Source organism: Zonotrichia leucophrys, chromosome 4, assembly GCF_028769735.1.
Source record: "Zonotrichia leucophrys gambelii isolate GWCS_2022_RI chromosome 4, RI_Zleu_2.0, whole genome shotgun sequence".
NCBI lineage: Eukaryota > Metazoa > Chordata > Aves > Passeriformes > Passerellidae > Zonotrichia > Zonotrichia leucophrys.
The window spans coordinates 41771210-41797155 of record NC_088173.1 but is presented as its reverse complement, the minus strand read 5'-3'; the positions used below and the strand labels follow the sequence as shown (position 1 = coordinate 41797155).

General features: G+C 39.3%; 1 long non-coding RNA gene across 5 annotated transcripts; it reads right to left on the bottom strand.

Moving 5' to 3' along the window:
- Nucleotides 1-25946, bottom strand: LOC135446863 (uncharacterized). Of its 5 annotated transcripts, XR_010439914.1 has the most exons (6): nucleotides 25847-25946; nucleotides 7447-7582; nucleotides 3953-4289; nucleotides 3669-3708; nucleotides 3279-3384; nucleotides 1-2780 (listed from the first exon to the last, which is right to left on the bottom strand). It is a non-coding gene; the product is annotated as an uncharacterized LOC135446863 (long non-coding RNA). The 5 variants fall into 5 exon arrangements; XR_010439913.1 differs by having other exon boundaries at nucleotides 1-3384; XR_010439917.1 differs by lacking the exon at nucleotides 3669-3708.

Below are 25946 nucleotides of genomic sequence, written 5' to 3'. Positions count from 1 at the left end.
TACTTGGAGGTGATATGTCTCCAATTTCTTTCAAATGATGTAAAAGAGGCACTTCTGAAGAATTATAAATTGTCCAGGTTCCCCTTAACTGTTTGAGTCTTCCAACACAGGAGATGGTCAGAGACCTTCTAACAGGAATCTGAACCACAGGGGATCAGATGCCTTGAGATATTGTTATGGACACATCAGACACTTCCAATGCATAGAAAGTTTTAACAATGGAGCACACTATACAATATATACTGTGCTCATTTTTCGTTTAAAGCTTTGCTACCATATATAGTCCAAGTGTTTAATAATGGTTTTAATCAAGTGCAAAAATGCTTCTCTAGGTCACTACTCTTGATAATGGTGAATTCACATATTTCTCCTTCTGTAAGTGTTACTGCTGTTCAATTCTTTTTTGAGATTTTTTGATCCTATTTGTTATAGAGAGAGTGCATTCTTGGGCAAAAGAGATTTCCCTAAGGGCAGGATAACATTAACTGAAATGTAAATGCAGGCATGGCATTAAGATATCACACAGCACAATACTATAAATATTTTAAGTCCCACTACATTCTGTGTTATGATGCACATGAAACTGACTCAGATTTACACTGTTCTAGTGCAGAATTATTGCAAGTATTTTACAAATACCATAAAGTTCCAATATGTGCATACTACCCAGAGAGAGAACATTATTTTGGGATAATATTTCCAAACCAAATGTCAGTTGGGTATATTTGCTCTGCATCCTTCAAGTCCAGAATAAGGAAACTGTTGCCACTTAACATTTCTGATCTCTAATGGTGCATCCTTGGCCATAGCTTTTACCCCAGCTTAAGAGATAATATAGTGCTTTTGTTTGACAATAATGGGGAAATAAGGTTGTTAATGCAATCAGAGCTAACCAGGGAACCCTTAAAATCTAATAAAAATAATACAGTAAGGATACCCAAGAAAAAGAATAGTGTATAAAATTTCATTTTCTTCTTGGTTACACTTGGTTACACAGACAATGCCCCAGATCTGCTGGACCTAGATCCTGTGTGTTCATCCATGCCTAGCAATCAGCAAAACACACTTCCTACAGTTATTGAGGAGAGAACAGGGGATGCCAACTTTTGCTCCTCCATCTCACAGCTGTTCTTCTCATCTGTGCTTATGTGCAGAAAGCCCCTCAGAATATATAACCTTCTGTTGTAAGAACAACTCTGTGTATCATATATTGCGCAACAAATGTTCAAATATCTATGGCATTAACATGTATTATTTAGTGACTTTTTCCTGATTAAATTTTCATCTCTAAGACCTTGATTTGATTTTGTTGGATTCATGTTTTTCAACATCTGCAGTTGTTTTACACAAAGCTACAGAGAAGTTGTCCTTTAAAAATCCAGAACATATATAATCTGAAACAGTCCACTTTTCATGCTAAGGAATTTTTACTTAGCCTCTCATCCTGATTTACATAAAAGGTATATACGCCGCCATCTAATTTTATGGCAATTGTTTTTTCTCCTCTATAGAAGTGAAATACCAATTCTTTTGCTTTATTTTTCAAAGTTTAGTTCTCCTATAAATTGAATAACAAATTTGTGATTTTGTAGCATGAAGTGAATATCTGGCTGATTGAAAAGGCTTAAAATGATTCCTTAGGAAGTTTTGGGCGCCAGGGAGGGAATGTTTTACACAGGATTTTCCACCCACTCCTTTCAACACAATCTCCCACTTCCCTCGGAATCCCCACACTTCATCATGGGCAGAAATAGTAAACCTAAATATGGTTATTGTGTAAGTAGACCTTAGGGCAGTTCATTCCTCCTGCTCAGAGAAACAGAAACCTGCTCCCTCAGAATGCACTCAGGAGGGAAGATGTAACCTGCAGCACCAACATTCCTTCCCCATCTATCCCTGCCTTTCTCTTGGCTTTCATACATGGCAGCACTGACTACCATGTCACTACATTCCAGTGTCCTCACCATATCCACAGAGTATAAAGGACTGCAGAGAGGAATTTAGGGGCCGAAAGGATTTCCACCAAACTGCTGAAGAGAACAGAGAGAGGAGATGTTTTGCTTACTCTGTGTTATGTCTTCACACAACCCCTGAAGGCAGCCAGAAACCAAGGAGAAGCAAGCCCAGGGTCTTTGTCCAGCAACTACCTCTGCCTTTAACTTCCCATGTCCTTCTCTAGGCTTCAGTTTATGAAATTGTAATGATAGTAGTAAAACAAATGCAAATAAATAATGGATGGATGAATACATCTTGGGATGAATAAATTATGGGCGTCATGCAGACTTGCAGGAATAAAAGTTATTGCAGTTCATGCTTGAGAGGGGCTGGCATGGGAGTTTCTCCTGGATCTGCCAGCCCTGGCACTGTGATGCTGCCCTGGGACAGAGGCAGGGGTTTGCTGCTGAAGGCAGGCTGGTGTCAGAGGCATTCTCCTCCAGCTACAGCCCTTGTGGCAGCTGGCACAACAGACTGGAAGAAACCACACACTCCAAAGGGGTAAAAGAACCCCACAGTAGTCCAGATTAGCCCGAAGTACTCCTACACTTGCTGCTGGCACACAGAGAGAGCAAGGCATCTGGAACCAGTGACTTCCCAGGCTCTCCAGCAGCCTTTCTGCCTACCACATCCCAGCTTCACAAATGGATTGCTTAACTTTTCTTGTTCTCCCTATGGGGTTTTCCATATTTTTCCTTGTAGCTGAAGGAGAAAAATTAAGATTGTCTGCTAGCATTAAGTGTCCGTGGATTTCAGTTTTTCCCAGCAGAGGATCAGATATTGACCTAGAAATACCAAATAATAGGATCAGTTTTATTCCCCATTCAGAGATGACAGAAACAGTTAAGGAGTTTCTGATAAGGGAGTTGAATGAAGCCCAAGCCTCTGAGTGCTCTGGACCATAATTTTTTAGCTTCAAAATAGGAAGGAGTCTGAACCAGTTCCTGATTTCTCTTTGCTGGGATCTGACACCATATAAATCTAAATTCCTTGCTGCATCCAGGGGTTTGGGTACCTGAGGCAAAGGGAAGAACTATTGTAACTATTATATTTCAGCTATGTCCCCAAGGTAGGTGCACCTGAGCCACAGGGATTTCTCAATGTGCATCATTTCTTGCAGTCTTGATAGAGCTGAGGTTTGTATCAGAATATCCTGCCACATGTACCGGTCCTGGATATCATTCTGTACACCATAGTACACAAAGTACACACATTGATCTTCCTTGCTTCCTTGTACCTTCCCCTGTAGCCAATCCACAGACAGAAACTTATCTTTTATTTACATTTGGTTTATGTGGAACTGGCCTTCAGGTTGTGGCTCTATGTACTTCTCTGCTTATTTCCATCCCATTTCTTCAATACTGGTTCCAAATCCTGGTCACATTTAATCTAATAGGAATAAAGAATCCCCTAAATTGTTTGATTTCTACAAGTTCTGGCAATAGAGACAGTCAAGAAGAAAGGAAGCTCTACAGTGAATGAAGCCATGCTCATATATAACTAGGCATTGCAGAATTTACATGAAGAAGAGGGGGACAGATACACAGAGACACTTTGAAATAACAACTTGGAAAACAACCCATTAAATTTACACCTTCTAAAATCTATGCTAAAATCAACCAATTTTTATTGACAACCAGCATTAGTTTCAGTGCTTATAGATGTTGTCTTACCTTGGGTCCTACTTCATCTCTTCCCTCCATGTCTTTAATACTAAACAGCAAAGCATTAAGCAAGAATTAGTGGAACAGAGAACTACCATGGTCTCAGTACCTTGTCCATGCCCCTATGATGCCCATGTGTGTCCACAAATTTTAGTTTAAAGCCATTTCTACAATGTCATCAAAATCAAAACAGAAAAGTGAATATTAAATTTTTCACTCCTTAACAAAATCTCTCTGTTTTCTGTAACATCTTAGGAGATTTGGTGTTCAGCTCAAAGAGATTTACCTCTCACCTGCTTGTAAACTCTCCAGCAGAGTAAGAAAGTCATTTTCTCTTGAGAAACTTGATGGACTTTAAACTGCTCAGTGCATCCCAATACACTTGTTTAGTTTCTTCTGGCAGCTTCATTGACAAAAAGATGACAAATTTCAAGAAAGCAAAAAGTACTTGGAATTTGCTCTTCCTTTTGGTGACAACTATGGTTTCATCATCATCTTGTTATTTTAGCTATAAGTCTTCAAAGTTCATGTCTTTATTGTCATAGAAACACTCAATCTTTTAAAAGCTCTGCCTTTAAGGTTTAAAATTCTCTCAATGCAGATCCGCAGTGGACACTACTTCCGTGAGTCCTGTGTGTGTTAATGAGAAAAGAGCAGCATGTTTAATATTTTGAAAATAATAATAATAATAATAATAATAATAATAATAGTAGTAGTAGTAGAAGTAAAGGAATCTTTACTAAATGCTCTGTAGTAACTTCAATCGTTTAAAAATATCCAGATAGGTTACCTTGTGCTGCAGAAACACCTGATAGCCAAACTAGCTCCAGATTAATCTCCAATACAATTCTTATTATTTCCATTGAATGGCATAATGGAGTTTTCTGCAGTTTCTAGGTTCTTAAATGCAGAAACATTGCATACAGGTAGATACATAATAACATATGGGCTTGAGCAATAGAATACTGTTTCAAAATTATTTGTGTAACTAAATATGTAACTTAGTGGTCTGAGACAAATACTACTTGAATTTCTTATGAAGAAATTGATATGATCTCATCTGTACTAAAAACATAATACAAAATGTATCTCTAGGTAGGGTTGCTCTTATCTGTGGGACCTGAAACATCTGCAATGTTAGATTTTAAATACAGGGAGAATTTTCCTGGGCAGACCAAATGATTCAAGGACTGGTAAGAGAAACAGGAGGTTTCAGTAATGGCTGATAGAAACTGCCTCATCACCAAAAAAAAAATTCAAGTCCCCTGAATATTCAAATTTTTCTGGCTTTACTTGTATGGTTGACACGTAAGGTAAGTATAAAACAGAAATGTAACAAGAAGAGAACCCCTCAAGTCTCATGTACTGTTACACCAGTGAAGACTTTAAGAAAAAAACTCTGCTTATTTCTTTATATGAGTCATATATTGCTACTTATTATATCTGTTATTCAATATCAAAGACTATCTGGTATAGAAGCGTTTTATTTGTTTCACTCGAGCTGTAACATCCTATTTCCTTGTACTGTACATCATTCAGACTGAGCTTCCTTTCAGAGCCAACTGGAACTCAAGATACAAATATGGGGCTTTACACATGTTTGCTGCACTTTCTGGAGTACAGAAACACTGAAGAGAAGCCCAGCAGCCTACTTTCAAGCATAAGCTGATTTATGCAGGTAGCTCACATATGAGAATTGCTTAATGGTGCATCCAAATCTTTTCAAAACAGATGCAAGATTGGCAGCCAAAAGTGTGAATGATTTTGGGTTGGGGTACAGGCAGGTGACCAAAATTATTCATTGTCTGGCAGTTACCTTCTGCTTGCCTTATATATTGATTTCTGCCTGAGCTGCTTCTGGACAAAAGCAGCTGCAATTGTGTTTATTTGCACCCTAGGTTGTGGAGGCTGTAGAGGTTCTGTAGAGACCACTCAGCCTAAGTTTGCATTTTAGCTAAAGCAGCCATTAATGCAGATGGAGAATGAACTTAGAATGGCATCTGGCACACTGGAAAGCAGCCTCTGTGATAAATACATCCAGCACTTTAGACACTTTAGATTCCCTCTGGGACAACTGCAACGTTTCTGAGTGATCACTGCATGGTCAAGCTGTGGATCACAGGTTAATTGGAAAGTTTGCTAATGCAATAATTGTACCAAGGCTATGGAAGAACAGCACTTCTTCTTTGCACCATTTTACTTCTGATGCACCAACCCTTTCTTTCTCTAAGAAAACCCACTGGTATCTAAAAGCTCAAAAAAAGTATCATCCTTGTTGGTCTATTCTGATAGCTACAGAACAATTCTAAGGAACTGTTTTCCAAACAGGTTATAGATTTTAGGAGTTCTTTATTTTTTTATTCTAATTAACTAAACAGACCAAAAACCCACCAAATGAAGCGATAATTAAACACGAGTTTCTGCTCTGCAAAGCAGGAAAAGACAACAGAACTGAGATCAATGGTAATTCAAATCACAGGAAAAAAACTAAGATATTGTCCTTAGGGGATTTTCTTTATCTATTAGGCAGCCAAATGGTTTAACAAGTTCTGACATGTGTGTTAGTACAGATACCTGCACAGCTGGCATGCTTGCAAACAAGCAGGTGCCTTTTTTCCACTGGGTTCATTTCACAAGAAAAGTCAAAGAATACTTTCAGAGTTGAGCCTTTGAGGTGCAAAAGACAAACAAACAATGATGACCTCCTTGTAGGAGAGGTTCTACACTTTTCTAGGGTGAGCAGCTTTCCTCTCACTGGAGTTCAGCTGCTGTAAGAGAGCGCAGGTTCCTCCAGCCAGCTCAGCACAGCAGTGCTGAATGCTGCTTTCAGCATGTCAGGAGCCACAGGGCTTGTTCTGCCCCTTCTGACAATAATTACCAGCAACTAAGTGTAAATGCAATGAAATTTGAGCAATATGCAAGAAAAAGAGAGTAGAATTGTGTTTGATTCAGAAATAATTCTTTGTTTATACCCACTTCTACTGCAAAAGTGATTACCTGAGCACGAAACAGCTAATTTTCTGGGCTCTGACTATTACAGAGACTGGAAATTGTACAGCATATTGAAAAATATTAAATTGCAAGACTGTACAATAGTAATCCTGTTTCCATTTTAATGTAAAAAAAGTGGTTGAAGGCAAGAAGCAGACATCATCATATCTACCAGACTCTCACTGTGGACTCTCAGGCTATTATTTGAAGCTGTGAATTCTTAAATGTCTTCTGTGACAGACTAAAAACCTGAATGTCTGAAGGCATCAAATTCCTTCCTTTGTAGGAAAGATAGATTTATCTGAGGAAGATTTTCATGTCAAATGTGACTGATGGCATGTCCAATAGGCATGGCACACTGGCAAAAAGCAGTGCAAATCAAAGCTCCCTCCCTGGCAGTGGTGTGCTACAGGCTCCTCTCTGCTCACATTCTTACACAGTAAACCAGGATTCTGCTTAGCAAGAAATTTTGGAATTCTATAACAAACTTGTTGTAAAATGTAATGGAACGTCAGCTCAGTCATTCCCTCTGACTTCTGAAGTTGTGCATATGGAAATAAAGAACTGGGTTTTAACTGTAATCTATCACAGGTGTCAAAATATCTGCACAATTTAGTCTGGGATCCCTGCTGTAAATCACAGCAGGAACTTTATGTATCTCTTTCTTATTTAAGTGTCTAAAAATACAGTGGCCTGCTGCATCCCCTTTGGGCTCCTGCAAAGTACAGACACTGAAAAACAGAGCAACTTCTCTGGAGAAGGGGCTTGCAGTTGTCATAAAGGTCCTGTAGCTTACCTGTGGCACAACATCCGTACCTGAGGGTGGGAACACGGGATGCAGCTGTGCTGCCCACCAGGAAAGCCTCACTGGCACCAAATATGATTAGAACTTTTTCTGGTTTATACCTGAAACCAATCCTGCTCCCTGTGGTCTGAAAGAAATATGGCCAGTCAGAAAAAATTCTAATGCGTCGTCTTCTAGATTCATCTTTGCTGGGTAAATTGTTTTGGCAATTATATAAGAAAATAAATATTATAGTAATTATTATAGTTATATCTTTGAAATAACAATATTTTGTTATCATTATATTGGGGTTTTTTTCATTGTACAAAGAGTGTTTCTGTTAGTGTCCTTGATTGTTCATTTTTGTGTTCAGGACTTTTTAAAAAGTGGTAAAGGCATTCAAATAGGGGTTCTATTTATAGTTTGACCTGTCTCCTATCTAAGGTAATAAATTAATTAGGATTTTGAGTCGGAAAATAGATATTTCATATATATATATATATGTATGTGTGTGTACATATATATTCAAATATAAGTAATTTCAAAAACCATATAAATCTATTCTTATTTTTCACTACTGGTAAAAATAAGGCTGAAAAATTATTACAGGAACCATACGACAGCAATGCAATACAGTAAAATGATAAAAACAATCACATTTTATAGAAAATACGAGCATAAAATGGCTTTGTGTGAGGCTTCTTTACCACCAAGCATTTTACCATTTAAGAAAAGACAACATTCAGCTGCGTTTAAGCATCTACTGTGTTCAATTTCTTGCAACCCATACGGGAATGGGAATAGGTTTTACTATATTCAGTTGAAAAAGCTTGACTCATTACTGGCCATGCCAGCACAATCTTTTAGTGCCAGTGGTAATTTGTTGGTTCTGATAAGTTCTGCAAGCGTTCTCTTTCCTTTTACATTCTGCAGTTTCAAACTTTTTGTATGCTCCTTCCTTTAGCTGAAAAAATTCTCAATTTCTTAATTCTCTAGAACTACTTTATTGATCAAACCTTTGGGATGTGCTCAGACTTAATGCACAAACCCCACAATTTCAGAAGGCAAAAACAAAAATTTAATGCTACACTGCTTTGGGGAGACTTTTAATTAATTTGACCAAAATAATATTTCAGGTGTTTCTCCTTAAAATGCAACTTGGAGTTCATGCTCTCCACAAAAGACTGTGTGTGACCTAGGCTCCTTTTTCCACCTTCTATAATCCTTGATATATAGCATTATTTGATTTGCATTACAGGGAAGTCCTATGAGTGTCTTTGGCCAGTAAATTCAAATTAGATCAGCCACGTTTTTCCAGTTTATTTCCCCTGTTTTATTACAGGGCCCTAAACAATGCAAACATTATTACCTAGCACCCAGTGCCTTATCCTGGTTACTGCATCCTAAAAAGGTCTGTTAACCAAAGCAGAATTATTCTGTAGGCACATGCATAAGCTCTGTGAAACGCATCATTGCTTCTTCAGAGGACACTGCACATTTCTGAGTCATTTTTGTGCAATATAGTTGAAGGGAATTTTTTCTGTCCAAGCTCTACTCTTGTGGTAGCATGTGTTATTTTAAAAACTCATAACTATTCATCTTGGCAGACTAATAAAGTGCAGAGCTAAAATCTCTTGCATTTTTAAATTTTACTATTTTAGCAGGCTACAATTCTGTTTATTACTAAGCTAATTGTACATTATTCTCTCCAGTTAGAGAATAGTTTAGTAGTAAACATCCATTGTACATATCATTTTTAAACCTGCAGCCTGTGACAAAATAGAAGGAAGGAGTTGTCACTCTTGACTTGAATTCAGTACTCTTCTACTTCTGTAAAACTGTTACTTGGATGGGGAGAGAAGTGAGCACAGGAGGAATAAAGCAAAAGGAATCAGGGGCGCACAACCTTTCATTTCTCATCAAAAAGCGACTGTTATGCACATAAAAGCAGGCTGCTTTAAGGATATGAATATCAGTCTCAAGAAAGTTGTAGAAATACCAGGCTGGAGTGTACCTTCTCTGAAGTCCAACATTTACAGAATGTCTTTTCTCCCTTCGCTAATTTTCTCAGCTCTTGGCTGTCTTCCCAGACAGCAGTTTCTCAGGCTGGTGTGCTGTGATCTAAATGCTAGGCTGGGTTATAAGCTAACTTGAAATGCAAAGTAAAAGCCTGTGCTCTAAAGTCAGCCTTTCCTACATATTAGAGGTACTGTTTTTCCTAAGCAGCCTGTGCATTTGCTCACAGCAGTCACCCTGTTTCTCTGTACCATTACTCTGCTGGTGTTCTGAGAGATCTACGTGCAGTACTGAGATCCTCACCCCTCACCAAACTCCCCGTTGGCATCTCTGGAAATTTTACTTCTCTAAGGACTGTTGGTTCAAGACCTTCACAGTCAGATTTTTCTCCCTCCCAAATCATCATGTCTGATAACCTGAACACAATTCCTTTCAGACCATCTCAACAGGGTTTAAGCAAGTGCCTGCTTGTCTTTTTTTGTATTTTTTTCCATAGAAATAGTCATAATAAAACACCACCACAGTAAATCTGGACTTACTCCAGTGCCTTTGAAGGAGCTAATCTGCATTTACCCCTGTATTTCTGAGCTGAAATCCAGCTCAGTGGGACTACTTGTGTACAAAATCTGGTCCTTGCAAAATCTCATGAAATTGTTTAACACCTATCACACAAAATCTAAGCCATTGATGATAATTTTTAGCATCATGCTGTAGAGCAGGAGAAGGATTTCATGACCATAGCTAGGTCAGCTCTCAAAAATATACTTTAAGCTTGGTTTTCCCGCACTAATCAAGCTGTATTAGCATTCACAACTCCTGGTCTTTTGCCTCTACCCCTTCCCCCAGGCCTGGTGTATTGATGGAGCAAAAGGAGATAAAGAATTGGACTGTCTGATATGAACAAACAAAACAACAGATGTCTCTGCAAAGGTTTGAAAGAGACATTGCTTCACCTTCCTCAGCAGAAAGAGCACAGCTCCAAAAACAGATCAAAGCATTTGGCAGAAGGTTCAAAAGGAAAATATTGTTATTTTCTCCATTTAATTTTTACCTTTTAATCCTTTCTTTATTCTGTCATCTCTCTTTTCTCCCTATCAGTGAAAAAACACCCTTCTGTTGAGTTGACAAAACCTGACAAGTCAGAGGTCAAAACTCATTCAGCTCTTTTCTTACCAAGTCTTTGGTCTGGAACCAAAAATTTTATTTTCCTATTATTTGAGAGTCCAACTGTTGTCTCTTCCACCAGTTTCTGGGACACTTGTATTTTGGATGCTTGACAAAACCTGCTTCTCTCTCTTGCACCTGAGAGCATGGCAGCTCTCAAGCCTTGCAGATGGGGGCATGTATTGAATTTAATCCACAAAACTTTGGGTAGGTAGGAGAGCTCCTAAATCACCATTCTGGTGAATTCACAGCAGCACCAGGTAAAAGGCACAGGGAACTGATGACAGGACAAGCTGAGAATGGCAATTAGAGATCTTGGAAAAGAAATAGGAGATAGCAGGAATAGAGGTAAAAATGGATATAGTACCAGAACCCCTGAACAAGCCTGACAGTTACATCTCTGCTTGTAAACAACAAATCAATTAGTCAGAGCAGCCATTAAAAGAACAGCTAAAAGCCCAGAACTTACTGATAAAGGCAGAGGATGATAAGCTATTTTAGTCTTAGAAAGCAGACTCCTCTTTATTTCTATGTCAGTCAGAATTAGTCCTTTCCTTAGAGAATACTGAAAACAAAACACAAGGTTTCAACTCCATGATCAGGAACTACTGGGGTTAGAATATGTAAGAGGAAATGAAATTACCACAAAGCAGCAAGGGAAAGCTTTTTTATTTTATGGGTTTTTTCTGGTTTTTGTTTCATTTGGGGATTTTTTAATCATTATTATTTTTAGTCTATGTAATATTACAATATAAATTAAAAAAAAAAGATTATCTGGATTAACAGGCTGAGCATGGGATGTTTAAGGACAGCTCTAGGTGGGGAGCAGACTACCTTATATCCCTTTTCTGGTAGGTGGTAAGCCTGGTAATCAAGTCAAGTCTTGCAGGAATGCTGGAGGGACTTCAGGGAGATTTTCTATTTATTCTTCACATTCCCTAAAATTCTACAATTTATGGAATAGGAGGCCGCTACTTGGCACACATCTCCCCTTACAATCTTCTCTGCACAAAATTATTTCAGTAAATAATAAAAGAAGAGAAGATCCCTTTTCTTAGTGGCTGCTTGGACCCAGGTTAACTGTATAAAACAGACAAGTCCACCACAAAAAGTAAAACCTCCCCAGAAACAGGCTGGCCCTACCTAAATTCTGAGTGATTTTTTTCCTACAGTGACTTTGTTGAGTAATCAGCTGTTCAAATGAAAGTCTTGCTACTTAACAGGGGAGAAAGAAGCATTTATGTACCACTAGTAAATAATGAAAATTTGACAACAAAATTGGACTATACAAAGATGCCAAATATGCAGATAATCTTGACAGCCCATTATTTATTCTCCTTCCTAAAATTAACTGCTAAGAATGTGATTATGTTCTAGGTACATGACCAGTTGCAGGAGGAGAAATATTTATGACTGCAACCTATAACAAATCCAAGGATTTTTATGCTTCACAGAGGAAGTAAATGGTATTGACTGATGTGGCACCTGAGAAGAGGGGAGTGAGTCAGTGCGCTGGAGGAATGGACCTGCACTCCCCTTCATTCTGAGCCTGAGGATGATGGGTGCAAGGTTAGAATAAGCAAAAGCTCCCCATTTCTTGCTTCTGTACAAGGAAGGCAGTCCTGTGGCTCACTTAAGGAGCTATTATTAATAAAAAACATCTCTGTGAAAGATCAGAGTATTTGGTCATGACAATCTACACTTCAGCAGAGTATGGAAGTTACTGTAGTAGAGAAGGTTTTAAATAAAATTAAAAACCTTTTTATAAATGATACTTAGAAGGTTTGGTGCTCAAAAAGCAGCCCTTACTGTTTCCATTCCAAGGAGCCAGAATTAGCTGCCTTCCCTGCAGGCAGTTAAGGTTGAAAGGGCAAGGCTTCCATAAACATTGGGACTCAACTGACCCTTAACATCTCAGAGATGGTGACATCTGAACACAAAAGCACTTTGAAAGAATTGTCTAGGGGACGGGAATGCTTCCACTGCCTCTGTGGAGTATCTTCTCTGAATAAAGGAATTCAGGCTCTAAGCCTGCTGCCAGCATCTTTCATTAACTTTGGTGAGTGACTGAACATAATGTTTATCAATCTGAAACAGAAAAAAGCATGAAAATGAACACTGAGCCTGCTGACACATCTAGGTACTCTGGCCCCAGTTTTCTTTGGGCCTAGTTTTTTTTTTTACTCTGGCCCCCCAGTGCCTGCATGTAACATCTGCCCCTTTCATTCTCTCTTCTCAGGCCAGCCATGTCATACATCCCTGAGTCATCTTTTTGAGCAGTTTTCAGACTGTCCTAGCACCAAGCTGCAACTAAAACCATCAACAGAAAAAAGGACAGGCATGCCCTGAGGTCTTAGCTGTGCCGTGCTACCCTCAGTTGCACTGCTGGAGTCCCAGAAGTGGCAATGAAGCTGTGTTACCTGTCCTGAACCATGGAGAAGTCACATCCTACACAGCCAATAAGCTATTGGAACAGCTTGTGCCCATGATGGAGGATCTAGCAGGCAAATATAATCATTTTATAGCTTCATTTCACTAAGTGACCCTAAACTGATTGCTTTCTCTCCCCTCTCATCTAATTTAGGAGTTAGGCACTGCACCATGGCGGTATGGGCAGGATCATCTGGAAAGGACAAGCTGTGAAGTAAGAGACATATTCTTCATCCAATACCCAATTCTGAACCCAATAGTCTCAAAATCAGAGCTTCCTCTGCCTTTTTACCTAGTGGATCTGTTAGGGCACAAACTCTAAAACCTCAACCATCAAAGAGGAAAATCAATGTCATTCTGCATCAGAGAAAGGATGGAGAAGGAAGCACGTTTTACACACTGCCAACAATATTTAAAAGGCTCTTGTTAAATTCACACATCCTGATTACTGCAACCTCTATAATAACTTCCATTTCATTTCTTCCAATTTCAGCAGGAATGAGACCTGCCAAAGGAAGCAGAGGCTTCAGGAAGTGATTCATAAATTGGTATTATTATTTGTACCTGTTGAGACTTGCTCTTTATAGCTGTATGTTTGTTTTTGAAATTCAGCATATAAACATCTGCTAAGTGCCATCCCACTTGATCAAGTTTACCATGGCTGGAAAACACAAGGGAAGGGAAAGCAGTGGGTTCATTGTGCTACATCTCTAAACAGTATGAGGAGAAATCATTTTACACCTGAAGCTTTCTGCAATTCAGAAGACATGACCCAGACTGAATGTCCTTACATTCAAAAAGTAAACTTGTAGATTTCTAAAAAATATTTTTAGAATATTTCCTTTTTCCCTTTGCTGTTTTAAATCCTTTTTAAACCTCCTGGTTCTCTGGTTAAGTTAGACGTCAGCCAGCTTCACTAGAATTCTTGACATGTTTCTCTAAAGTGACCTTTATCTTACACAGAACCAAAAGCTTCAGAGAGTAAATATAAGGTCTTCCTTACCATTTTCATGTTTATCTTGCTGCAGGCTGCATCTGATCACAGAACTGACACCACCCCCACTTCACAGGAATTTTTCTTATTTAGAGAAAAGGCAAGTAAAACAGCACAGGAGAATCAAATCATAACAGATACTGAACACACAGCATCTCTCTCAATCAGTAATGAATCACTTCCTCGGTGCTATGAGAAAGATGCATCAAGCTGCTGAAGGGGCCTGATTTCAAAAGAAACCAACTAATGGAAACATAGAAATTGTTTTATTTGCTGAAAGTGACAGAGAAAGGGAAAAAAAACCCAAGAAAACCAACAAACCCAAACTTAAAAACAACCACCACCAACCAGCAACAACCCACCACCCTCCAAAAAAAAAAAAAAAAACCAACCAAAACCTAATCTAACAAAACCAAACAAAAAAAACAAACCCCAGGAATTTGTATGGCTAATTATTGCACAGAGAGAGCGTAGGCCATTTTGGAGGCTAGAAATTAAAGCTAGAATAACTGAGGGTAAGTGATCAACTACCACAACTTCCAGAAGATCACCTCATAGGTCACCTGCAGACCAGGAATCCTAGAAATCCTGCAGAGCCATGCACAAGGGCTTTACTTTTATCCTGGAACTCTCTCAGCATGCAGGTGCTGATGGGACAGCGTTGGCAGGGCACAAAGCTTGGGCTCATTCCCACAAATTGCTTTTGCAGTGGGATCCTTTGGCCCTGCAGGTCAGACAGGAACCAAAGGGAGAAAAAGCATCTGTCCCAAAGTCTTCAACCATCTACTGTCCTTTATTTTGGAGTGATGTGATGAAGTGGAACTGCTGGATTTTACAATGTGTCAAACACAGAGTGGCTACAGTGGGACATTAATTGTGCCACACGTGGGGCTTGCAGAGTTCCGCAAAAGGGCTGTTCTTGCACTGGCTAAAGTGATGGCTCCTTCACCACAGAGAGCAGCAGGATGGAGACCAGCCTCTGTTTTTGTAATCTCTGGATTCCTCCTGCTAAAATAGGCCACATACATACAGTGTTGTCATTTTTTATTAATCACAGGTAACATAATTCTGGTCACTGCTACAGGCTGTTTTGTGGCTATATATAATCTTGCAACTTTCACACGATTTTTGCAAAGCAAAATGAGAATGAGGAACTAATCTCATTCAAAATGTCTTAGGGCTTTGAGGAAGAGAGCTTTATTTATGTGTCTAGAGGCTAATTGTTCAAGTCCCAGCTGTTCTGCCAACTGTGGTTAATATTTTTCTGCCCTTCACAACCCAACACATTACATCAAATTGCACACTGTCTATTATTCCCCAGTTCTGCAGAAAAAAGGACTTCTAAAAGTGATTTGGACAGCACTGAAATCAGGACTCACAAGCCAGTATGGGCTCCTGCACAGACTGAGAGGCCAATTCAGATGCTTCTAGAATAATTTTACACCTATGTATTAAATTAATACATCGCTTCAAGATTTGTGTTACTGTAGTCTTTACTGCTGTACATTTTGTACTGTGACTGAAACCATCCAGCTCTTTGAGGAGGAGCTGTGGCAGCCTCCTGGCTCCTCTGGGACTGTGCTCCTCACAAGGGCAGAAGCAAAGCATATCCTTCAGTGGTGCATGATCTCAACCAGTACACAAACTGGGGTGCTCACTGCTCTTATTGGCAAAGGTGACATGGGACTAGAACGAAGAAATAACATTAAGCACCCTTTGAACTGGGCAGCTTCACTTGTATTCCCAGAAACAAGGTGATTGGGACTGTGCCAAATCCAAAAAAGATAAGGACTCATTACAATAAGCCTCTTCCCAGAGCACAAATAGTGGAAAATGAATGATACAGCCTATCACCTCTTCATACCAAATGAAACTCTGCCTGGATAAAGCAGGAATTAAACTTTGTTTAATTCAGCTAATTGGTGTTTGGAGTCAGCACACGAGATTTGTTAGTCTCAGCTCCAGTTTCTGCTTCATGTGTTTGCCTGCACAAGCTTTGAGGCAGTTTTTTGGGTCAGACACAAACTCTTACTGTGTGCTTGTGCAATGCCAAGCACAAGAGAGTGCAGAGGCCCCCAAAAAGCTCCTGGTAGTAAATTCACCATTGGGACTGCAGCCAACTCAGAATACTGGCAAATCTATTCAAATTTTGCCTCCCAGAGTCAGGCTTGCGGGAGTGCACAGAGCAGCAGACAGACAAAAAACCAGGGATTATTATAATTTAATGTTGTGGGCTTTGGTTTAAGTTTGTAATAATCAACATTTTACTGCTACTGCTGTTGTAAAACAGTGGGCTATCACGATCAAGTACATAATTTGTCCCAAAGCACAGCAAAACCAAATGTGATGACAACTGATCAAAACTGTAAGAAAGGAACTAAATGTAAAGGGGCATCCCAGAGAATTTCAGTAGCTGGTATGCCTACCCATTCCCATATTTCTTCTTTCTGAAATAGTGGTAACTGAAAAATACAGTGATTTAATTCCAAGCTGGAAGAAAACGGTATATTGTGATTGCTTCAATTAATGAAAATTTGTGTAACATGAGTCCACGGTCAAAACATATCAATAAATTATGTTTCCATTCTGTTAATTTATGCAAAGACTTTTTAAATAGGAGCAAAACCCAAGGCACTGCATTCTGCAGCTGTTCAACGAGACATTTAAGTGTTTTCCAAAATAATTTTCTTCACTTTAAAAGAAAGTTTCTTCAAAGTAGAAGATAAAATGGAGATGTGAAAAGAACTACCAGACTGAATTTTTTCTCTTTACAAAAACTGCCTGAACAAATAATTTTTTTATTAGCTTTGAGTATGCATGCTTCTTTAAAATTATCTGGAGAAAAAAAGATGGACATCAAAAGGACTGAATGATATTAGAATAAGATTCCAGTTAAATAAGTACAACAGGCAGTTCTTTCTGATTTAGTTAGTACCCTTCTTCCCTTTGGGGGACTGTTTACCCCCAACCAAAACAACTGTCTCAGCTCATGAGAAATTCAAGACAAGCTGCTAGAACAAACTGCCAATTGCAATTCAGCTGGGATTTAATCCTACTCCAAAAAGCAGCAGTCATAAAAGTTTTACACTGGAAAACACATCCTGTTACTGCACGTTACAGTTTCATACTCTTCCAGCCATTTCTTCCATTACCAGCCCTCAGTCCACCAATTCTGTCTCAACAGCCTTTCAGAATATCCCCATTGTACTCAAAGTGTTTCCAGAGCAAAAATTATTTCATTCTGGGCATAGAATCTGTGAAGCGTTCCTCCCCGCAGAATTCCATCTTTGGCCATGACATATGCCTGTTCCCAAGCTTCCTTTAGCATGGTAAAGGGAGCCAGTTATGATAAAAGGGACAGCTGATACCACCTGAAGCCACCCTGCCATGTCCTCAGAAAGGCACTGTACCCCAGAGACACACCTGAGTTGTGTCCCCAGACATCCTTTGTATTCACAAGGATTACATTTATCCTGTATCCAATGTTCACTTCTAAGTGAACATTGACAAGAGAAGTGCACAGTAGGGGTTTAGTTGTCTGAACTGGAGGCAGGAAAATCTGACTGTAGGCAACTGCAGGTAAGCTGGACTGAATGGGTCATGAGGGGACTAAGAATTATTGGCAGAGTCCAAAAAGAAATTCGATGGAGCAATACTCGAAAGTTTGCAAACTGATTCAAACTTTAATTTTTAGAGTCACTGCTCACTACACTCAAAAATATAAGGACAAGAAGAAAGAGTGAGGTTCTGTTGCCGTCTCTCACCCCTTGAAATCTGTGGAGAGAAACAAATATTTCTCTTCACTCTTTTGAGGTCAGGAAAGGGAGAAAGCACAAATATCCCTTTCTCGCTCCAGCACCAGCTTTTCTAACAGCTAATGCATAATACAAAGTTCATCCTGAACAGTAATTTGAATATTGCTCTCTGAAAGCATGAAGTACTGCAGTTAAACCTACAGCACAGATAACATTTCTGTGTGCACTGGAGCCAGCTCCCAGAAGCTCTCCTAGGAGGTGCTCCTTCACAGTATTTAAAAACACCTATACACACCATTGAAGAGGATTTATAAAGGGGGGGAAAGCCTATAAAACCAAGCATTTTCTTATTAGATATAGGGGGGGGGGGGTTCCTTCTGGGATTTTCATTTCTGGCAGAAATAGAAATATGGTAAACATGTTTTCTTGGTTAATTGACTTGCAGCTACTGGCAGATAAACTCACTTTGTTTCACCCATCTGTTCTATCACCTATTACACTTAGACCAGCTATGTTCTATATGACTTAAGGACATTTCAAAATATTTCCTTATACTGATTTTTGTACTTGACATTTTACTGGCAAAACAGCAACATGGAACACTAGCTAATAAGTATTGTAGATTGGTTGGTTAAGGGGAGCTGGAGTCAGTTGGCTGCTGTGAGGACAAGGAGGACTCAGTGCTAGAGGAGCTGCCTACAAGAAGCATCAAGGAGGCACAAACCTCTAATATGGAACTCTTGCAATGTAATGATAATAGAACTCTTGTGCTTCATATGACAACAATCCAGTGTTGTTCATTCTGTGTGCTGGGGCTGCTGTGCCTGTTAAATAAACAGGTTCTTTCCCCTTCTGTCCGAGGAATCCTTCTCAAACCAGTTGGGGAGAGGGGCTGCATGGGTTTGCTTTCTGGAGGGGCTCCCTTTTGGAGATTTTCTCACAAATTTGCCCTAAACCAGGACAGGCACCAATACCCTTCCTTACTCAAATGAAGTTGGAGCTCAGTTTCTGTGCAAAGTCACAGAAATGAATGTTTTGCATTGACACTCTTGGCTTTTCCTTGTTTGCATGTACAGGCCAGCCCAGCCCTTCTGGAGGCACTGCCTGGTGGGGACTGCCCTGGAATATCCTTTACATCCCACAGAAAGGACACAAGCACAGGACTCTGGGTGAGTGTACACCTTCCTTTCAGAAGCTCTTCTGCTGATGACAGAGCTGGGACACCACCCTGAGGCCCAATTCCACTGCCTGCACAGCGATGGCACCAGCTGCTGGTTAACCATTAAACCATAAACACAGAACCATACACACAAATATCTGCTGGAAATACTTCACTGGAGTACCATTTTGGTAACTGTCATTTGGCTGTATTCAGTTAAGTAGATTGGTTCTAAAATTACTTCTCATAGTCATTTCCCATTGCTTTCAATGTCATCATCCCTCACACAGGCTCAAGGAAGTAATAACTGTGTGGATGGCAATGCTGTCACAGTTTGTATGGCACAAAGACTTTTCCTGTAAAGAAGGAAGGAACTACCCACGAATAAGGTACAGAAGGCACAAGGGAAAGGCAAGAGGGAAGTGATCTAGCAGAACACTTCAAATGTTTTAATAAATCATAAATTTACACTGAAACATCACTTTAGTGAGCTTCCCCTACAATGATCACTGAATGACAGTATATTCTTTGTCTGCCATGAATGTGAAAGGGTAGAATGTGCTGCTGTGTTTGTACAGCACTTCTAAAGAAAAATACTGATTGGAGCATAAATAATTTCAATTTTTACTACTTACAGGTCTTTTCACATAGTCTCTCTTAGATCAGCATATTTTCGGAAGAAAAATGAAAGGGTAAAAATGAACAATATAAGCAGAGATCTCATTCAGAGTCCTTAAAAATATGAAATCCAGAAAATACCAGGTTCCTATTACTTTGAAAATGGAAAAACTTTATGCTCTACTGATTTTTTTAATGCAGATCTTGGAGAGAAGATGTAAGTTGATGCCATGCAGAGATGCAAGAAAATATTTTTTGAAGTGGAAGAATCAGATAAATCATGAATCACCAGTGTTACTGCTAAATCTGTGCATGTTATCAGTGCTATTTTTAGTTCACTGACCACCATCCTACCATCCTTGCCCAAGGATTGTAAGCACTGTTTTCAGACTCATAAGCAAACAAGACAATAAAACCAGAGAAACCAGCATAATCACCACAGTACTTCCTTACTTTATCTTCTGCTCTGAACTGTAATTTTCCATTTCGAGCATTATTGCATCCCAAAATTTAGAGTTTTAAGCCAGAAACAATTAGTAGATTCAGTTACAAAACAAATGATTGATGAATGGATGTAAAAATCAATAGGAATGGATATAAATCACCAGGGTGAAGTTGACTATTGAAGTTAGTAAAAAATCCCATCTAGTTTTTCTTGCACAGAAAATATTCAACCATTCCAAAGGCAGCTATTGTTACTAGCACTTTTGCTCTTGTTTGACAGATAACTGTTTGGAAGACAGACTTTAAATGGTCTATTCTTATGCATATTCCTGCTACATTTCAAGATTGTATTCCTATACATCTAGCTCTTAACAGTGTTAACTCAACAAGGTTCAAGAAAACACATGCTAAGAATAAATGCTTTAAAAAATAAAAACCTCCTTTTGTGCTGCCATGGCACTGCTGTAAGCATTGTGAATCTGAGTCATTTGGACACAGCAGCACTTTCTTAAATCTTCTGCAACAGCCCAAGACAGAATAAGAACCTAAGGAAACTGTTTATAGTAGAGAGCAAAACTAGCCTTGTCTTTTCCCCTTCACCCTCCCAATTTCTACTTTCTCACTCCAACTCATCAGCTCTTTCATAACCACAGAATCAGAGAGACATAGGTTACAAGGGACCTCTGGAGGTCACTTGGTCCATTGCACTAAGCATCACCAATTCTAAGCCGGATCCAGCTTACAAACTAGATGGAATTTCGGACGGTTATGGCCAGTCCAATGCTGAATATCTCTAAGGATAGAGATGCCACAACCTTCCTGGGCAGCCTGATAGAATGATTGTCCAACCTAAATGTTTTCTTAGAGTTGATCTGGAATTTTCCTTGCTGTAAGTGGTGCCTTCTTTAAGTCCACACCCTCTTTCAGTTGTTTTCAACAGTGAGGGAGGCAAAACCTGGGTACAACATGACCACTTCTGTTGCTTTAGACAACCATAGTGTTGCAACAGTCCTTGCTGACTGCATTCAGACTTTCTTCCAAAATGCATTTTTCAAATACACACACTAATTTAGGGCTATAAGTCAGCTGGGGCTTTGCTGACACGGACTTCATGATGGCATGTTGGAATCTTTGATCAGCCTACTGCAAGATACATCCCTGGTTGGCAGAGAAACAAGTTCCCATTGCATATACTGAGATCTACATCATTTACCCTGATTTTTTTAGCAAAGGCAAGATTAAGATATCTTAGTCAGTATGAAGTCCCTGGAAAGTTCCTGAAAGAAGTTAATGCCTCTCTCAGAGAAAAAGGAGAAAAAACACTGTTTGAGGTATGCCAAAGCTCGTATAAAGCTCATATAGCCTGTCACAGTAAACTAAGCCCTGGATGGCAGAAAAAGGGGATTACTGTTTTTAAAAGAGAACATTTCATACAAATGAGATTATAAGTGGGTAGAGTGTAGGTCTTCTCAGATCTTACTGTGGCAAAGAAGTACTGAGATTACTGAAAGAGTTAAGGATAAACTCGTAGAAATGTGATTGCTACTTCATTGATGTTCGCCACCTGGTTTACACAGCAATATGACAGACAGCTGAATCAGAGTTGTCCTTCACATAATTTTTTTCTACTGAATGTTTGGTTGGGTGTACCTGTAAGTGGGGAAAAAAAAGAGATTACAGGTATTGACAGCTCAACATAACAGTTTAGATTAGCCATTGCATCTTGTGAAATAATTAGCCCGGAAGTGAAGAATCAAGGTCAGGAATGTACTAAATGGAACAACCACCCAGCAAAGTGAACAGAAAAGGGATTTTGTAGCTACAGTGAAAGAATCATCAAAACATCCATCTGTCCAATACATAAATGCAAAAAAGGAGGCAAATGAAATACTATTGGGTTCCATGTTCTGCTGTGTTGATCAGAATTAAAACAGGAGAGCTTACAGGATGTACTGCTGTATTAGTTCCAGTGCCTGCTTTATGGGGCACCATGGTTTTTGAGAGCTACTAAAACAATAAAAACAATATCCAGTCTCAACAGCATAAGCCAATTTCTGTGCAACATGAGATGTACACAAGAAGACTGCAGTGTGGCCTAAGAAAACTGAAAATTGTGGGAAGGACCAGTAAAGCTTGAAATAAACAGGGCAGGAGACTTTTTCCCCTTTTAATGCCTTTATTAAAGGTGATCAGCTCAAGGCTGGGAAGCTCGATAGGCAGGCAGGGCTATACTGATACAAAAGGAGCAATTAGCTAAAACCACCTGTGATTACAATAACAGGTAGAACTCCGCTTTGGCAGTAACTGGTTTAACTGGTTTTGCAACTCTTTTCACAAAAAAAAAAGGGCAGGTTTTTTGTTTACAACAAAACTGATTGAGATAAAGTTTTAATACTAGCAAGACATTTACAAGCGTGGAGAGATAGCTTCAGGAAGCCCTCTCAGTGTTTGACTAATGAACTCAGACAGCTATTCCACTCAAACACCAGCAGTCACACAGAATAAATTACCAAATAACCCAAACAAACACATAATGAAGTCAGCTACTGCAAGTGATGGTTTGTTTACTTTGGTGAGAAGGCAGAAAACACACCTAATGAGAGAGTCATCTGCACATGCAGACCTCTGACTGCAGGCAATACATCCCAGGGCATCCTTATGAAATAGTCAGCAAGCTGATTAGCAGGGGACAAAGGTGGCATTTAGAAAAAGAACAGTTTAATGATTTCTGATCATACACTCATCAGTGTTACCTCAAGAACACTCAACAGACAGCGCTAAGAAACCTGAAAAACTGGAGCTCAGGTTTACACAAATGCCAGAAGAAGGTGTTCAGAACTTCTTCAGAAGCAGCATGACACAAAATTCTAAGTAGCCCGAACCAATGGCAAAAATCCATCTCTCAAATACACTCCCTCCAAGTAACACCAGGGATGAATTTGACCCCTAGTGGAATAGGGCTATAATTAAATTACATTAATGGAAAGTACTTTAATTATTAACCCTTAACTATAGTTGTATTGTTTTCATTGTACTACTGTATTTTTGTTATGTATGGCTTTCTCTTCATTAAGTGTTATTATAGTAATATTCCCCCAGCTGTGTTAGATTTTATTAGCACTTTGTCTTATTTGATGGCTTTATTCATGCACCTACTCAAGAGATCTTCTAATTGTATTACACTATTAGTAATCACTAATATATTCCAGGATGGATACTGGAATAAGACATTACAACAACATAACTGAAGGAAAAAGAACTTAATATTTTTTAGTATTTCAGAGGTGATCACTTCTAGCAAGTATGAAGAATATCATAGCTCAGGACCTCCTGTGGAAAGAAAAAATTTTTTCAGACCTCTGCTAAACCCCACATTTCTGATTAAACTCGAAAGGAAGAAAAACTTTTACTGAATTTGATGATGATGCTAAGGCTCACCAATATTCCCCAGACACTTTGGCATCCCTCAAAGAGAGAAAGATTCAGCTTTGCTGGGGAGCTACCTCAAAGTTTTCCTGTTAACCAAGGAAAAACTGTTTGCACTCACCTCTAAGGTCCACTCTTAGAAACAAGGCTCATGTGCGGCTCCTGCTGTGGGGAACTGCTGTTTTGGCACCATACATTCAAGATGGGAGATGTTAGCTCATAATGAAAACACCTGTATTCAAAGCTTCTGTGCTGAAACATGCATCAGAGGAGAGCTCACCACTGCTTTTAGCAGCAATCCACACAAAAGAAGCCAAGTAGATGAACAAACCAAAGCACTGCTAAAAGAAGACAGCTGGCAAATGCAAGTTTACAGTCAGGCTGTTTTTCCTCAGGTGCAACAACACTGACAACCCATTTGTGGATACAGGGTGGAAGGGGAAGTTGTGTGCCTCGGCTTTGGCAATGGCAGTTCTTCCAAAAGCTTCCTAAGATACAGCCAGAGCCTGTGCTGATAAACCCAGAGGCAGTGGGAACACTCCTTCTCTTACAGATACTTGGAGAATGTCCAGAGTGGAGACTCATTTACTCCCACAACGCACTCCAAGAAGTGCTGAAGCCCAGACTGTCAGTCTCAAATTCCATTTTGCATCATTCTTTAGTATTTTCATCTGTTCTTTGAACAACAATCATCCCAGTTTTCCCTAAAAGATTTTCACCTCCTTTCTCCTACACCTTCATACAGGAAATGAACTGCCCTCTTTGTATAGTTTACTCTTCACTCTTGTCTTTCCTGTTCATGCACTCTGGCTGGCATTTAGATCCCTGCAGAGGTGTCTAGGTGACAACACCGCCAAGCAGATGAGCCTCCTGGAAATCCTTCCTATGTTTTCCCCAGCAGGGCCATTTGGAGCTTTATCCAATTAATTCCTGGTCTCCCCTATGGCTTCTAGATCACACATTTTGCTCCTGATTCTGAAACACATACCCCCATTGGTAATATTTTACTTGGGAAATACAGATAGCTGCCAGCTAGAATTGGATTTCACAGATGAAAACTTTTCAAGACACACCATTTAAAGGAAGACAAATTTTATTTTCTTTGTGCAATGTTTCCCTGTAATTATTATTAGCAGCAAAGAACAGTTACATTAATGCAATCAAGCTGAATAAGCAGGTTGTTATAAGTTTCTCTGGGAGGAAAAAAAGGACATAAGTCTATCTTTCAGTGATGGATATTTGTTTTTTAAATGTCACTGCAGCACTTAAGCTGGCCAGTGGCAACCATACCACTGACCTGCTTAGAACTGGAATTGTTGCACCTCTCATTTTGCACCTTTGAAACATGCAACCAGCTTACTAGTACTGTTTTGGGCAATGTTATATTCCTACCAGGCAGAGCTGCAATGGAAAATCATGGATATCCTGACCTGTTCCACTACTCCTCAGCTACCCTGGAGAGGGATTGCTGCAACCAGCACGTGCTGGATAAGGACAAGAGAAGCATGATGAACTGAAAAAGCTCACAGCTGCATGGCTGCAGCAGAAGACAGCATGCCATTAACTAACCAGTGGATACACTACCTTGCCCAATGTCTAAATTTACCCTTTCAGACAGGCAAGTACCTGCATCAAGTCAAAATCTTAGGGAATACATTAAACACTGGTAATAACACAGCAACAGTACTTATAACACATGGGGACATGGCCTTGATATTTTAAGAAATCCGTGGCTTTTCCACTAAAAACTTTGTGGCTGCTACAATTTCTAATTCCCACACTACATCTGAGTTAAATTGTTATGAGTCTCAGAAACTCATGAAATTAATTGGAGCAGTTCACAGCATCACAAATGTGTTTTACATGTCTAGACAAATCTGATTATCATCATGCCCTTCAGAAACATGTTATATATCCCCAGCACATCAGATTTTACATAGCATTACCATTAAATACAGTCTAACTTCAGCTGACAAACCAGAGAATAATGATTAAATAGTAATTTACTTGACTTGTAAGAAGTGAATTACGTACACACCAAGCAAGATATTTGACAATGGCATCAGACAGCTCTGAATTAAAAACCCTCCATTTTATGTTAAATGTATTTTTAAAACCATTTGCAGTACCATAAGTAACATAAAACAAAAAACAAAGTTTTCATTGCATTTGTTTTGTGATTGAGTAGTGTGAAAAAGGCAGACGTAAATAAATAAAACCAGATTGAAGCTCAGGTTATTACTTGCTGTTTCCCTATTTTGCATCTAAAACCAGCATGCACAAAGCCATGCCAGAAGCATCATAATCCCTAATTGTCAATCACATATAAAAACACAGAGAGGGCAATGCTATATTCATATTTCTAGAGTCCTGTAGCGTCACAATCATATTTCTAAGGTCTCATACCTTCTCAGTGATATTTCTTAGGGGCAGTTCTTCACAGCACAAACTTCTGCATGCTATTCCATCTTAGTCAGGGCTCTTTCCAGGCTCTCCCTGCCTGGCC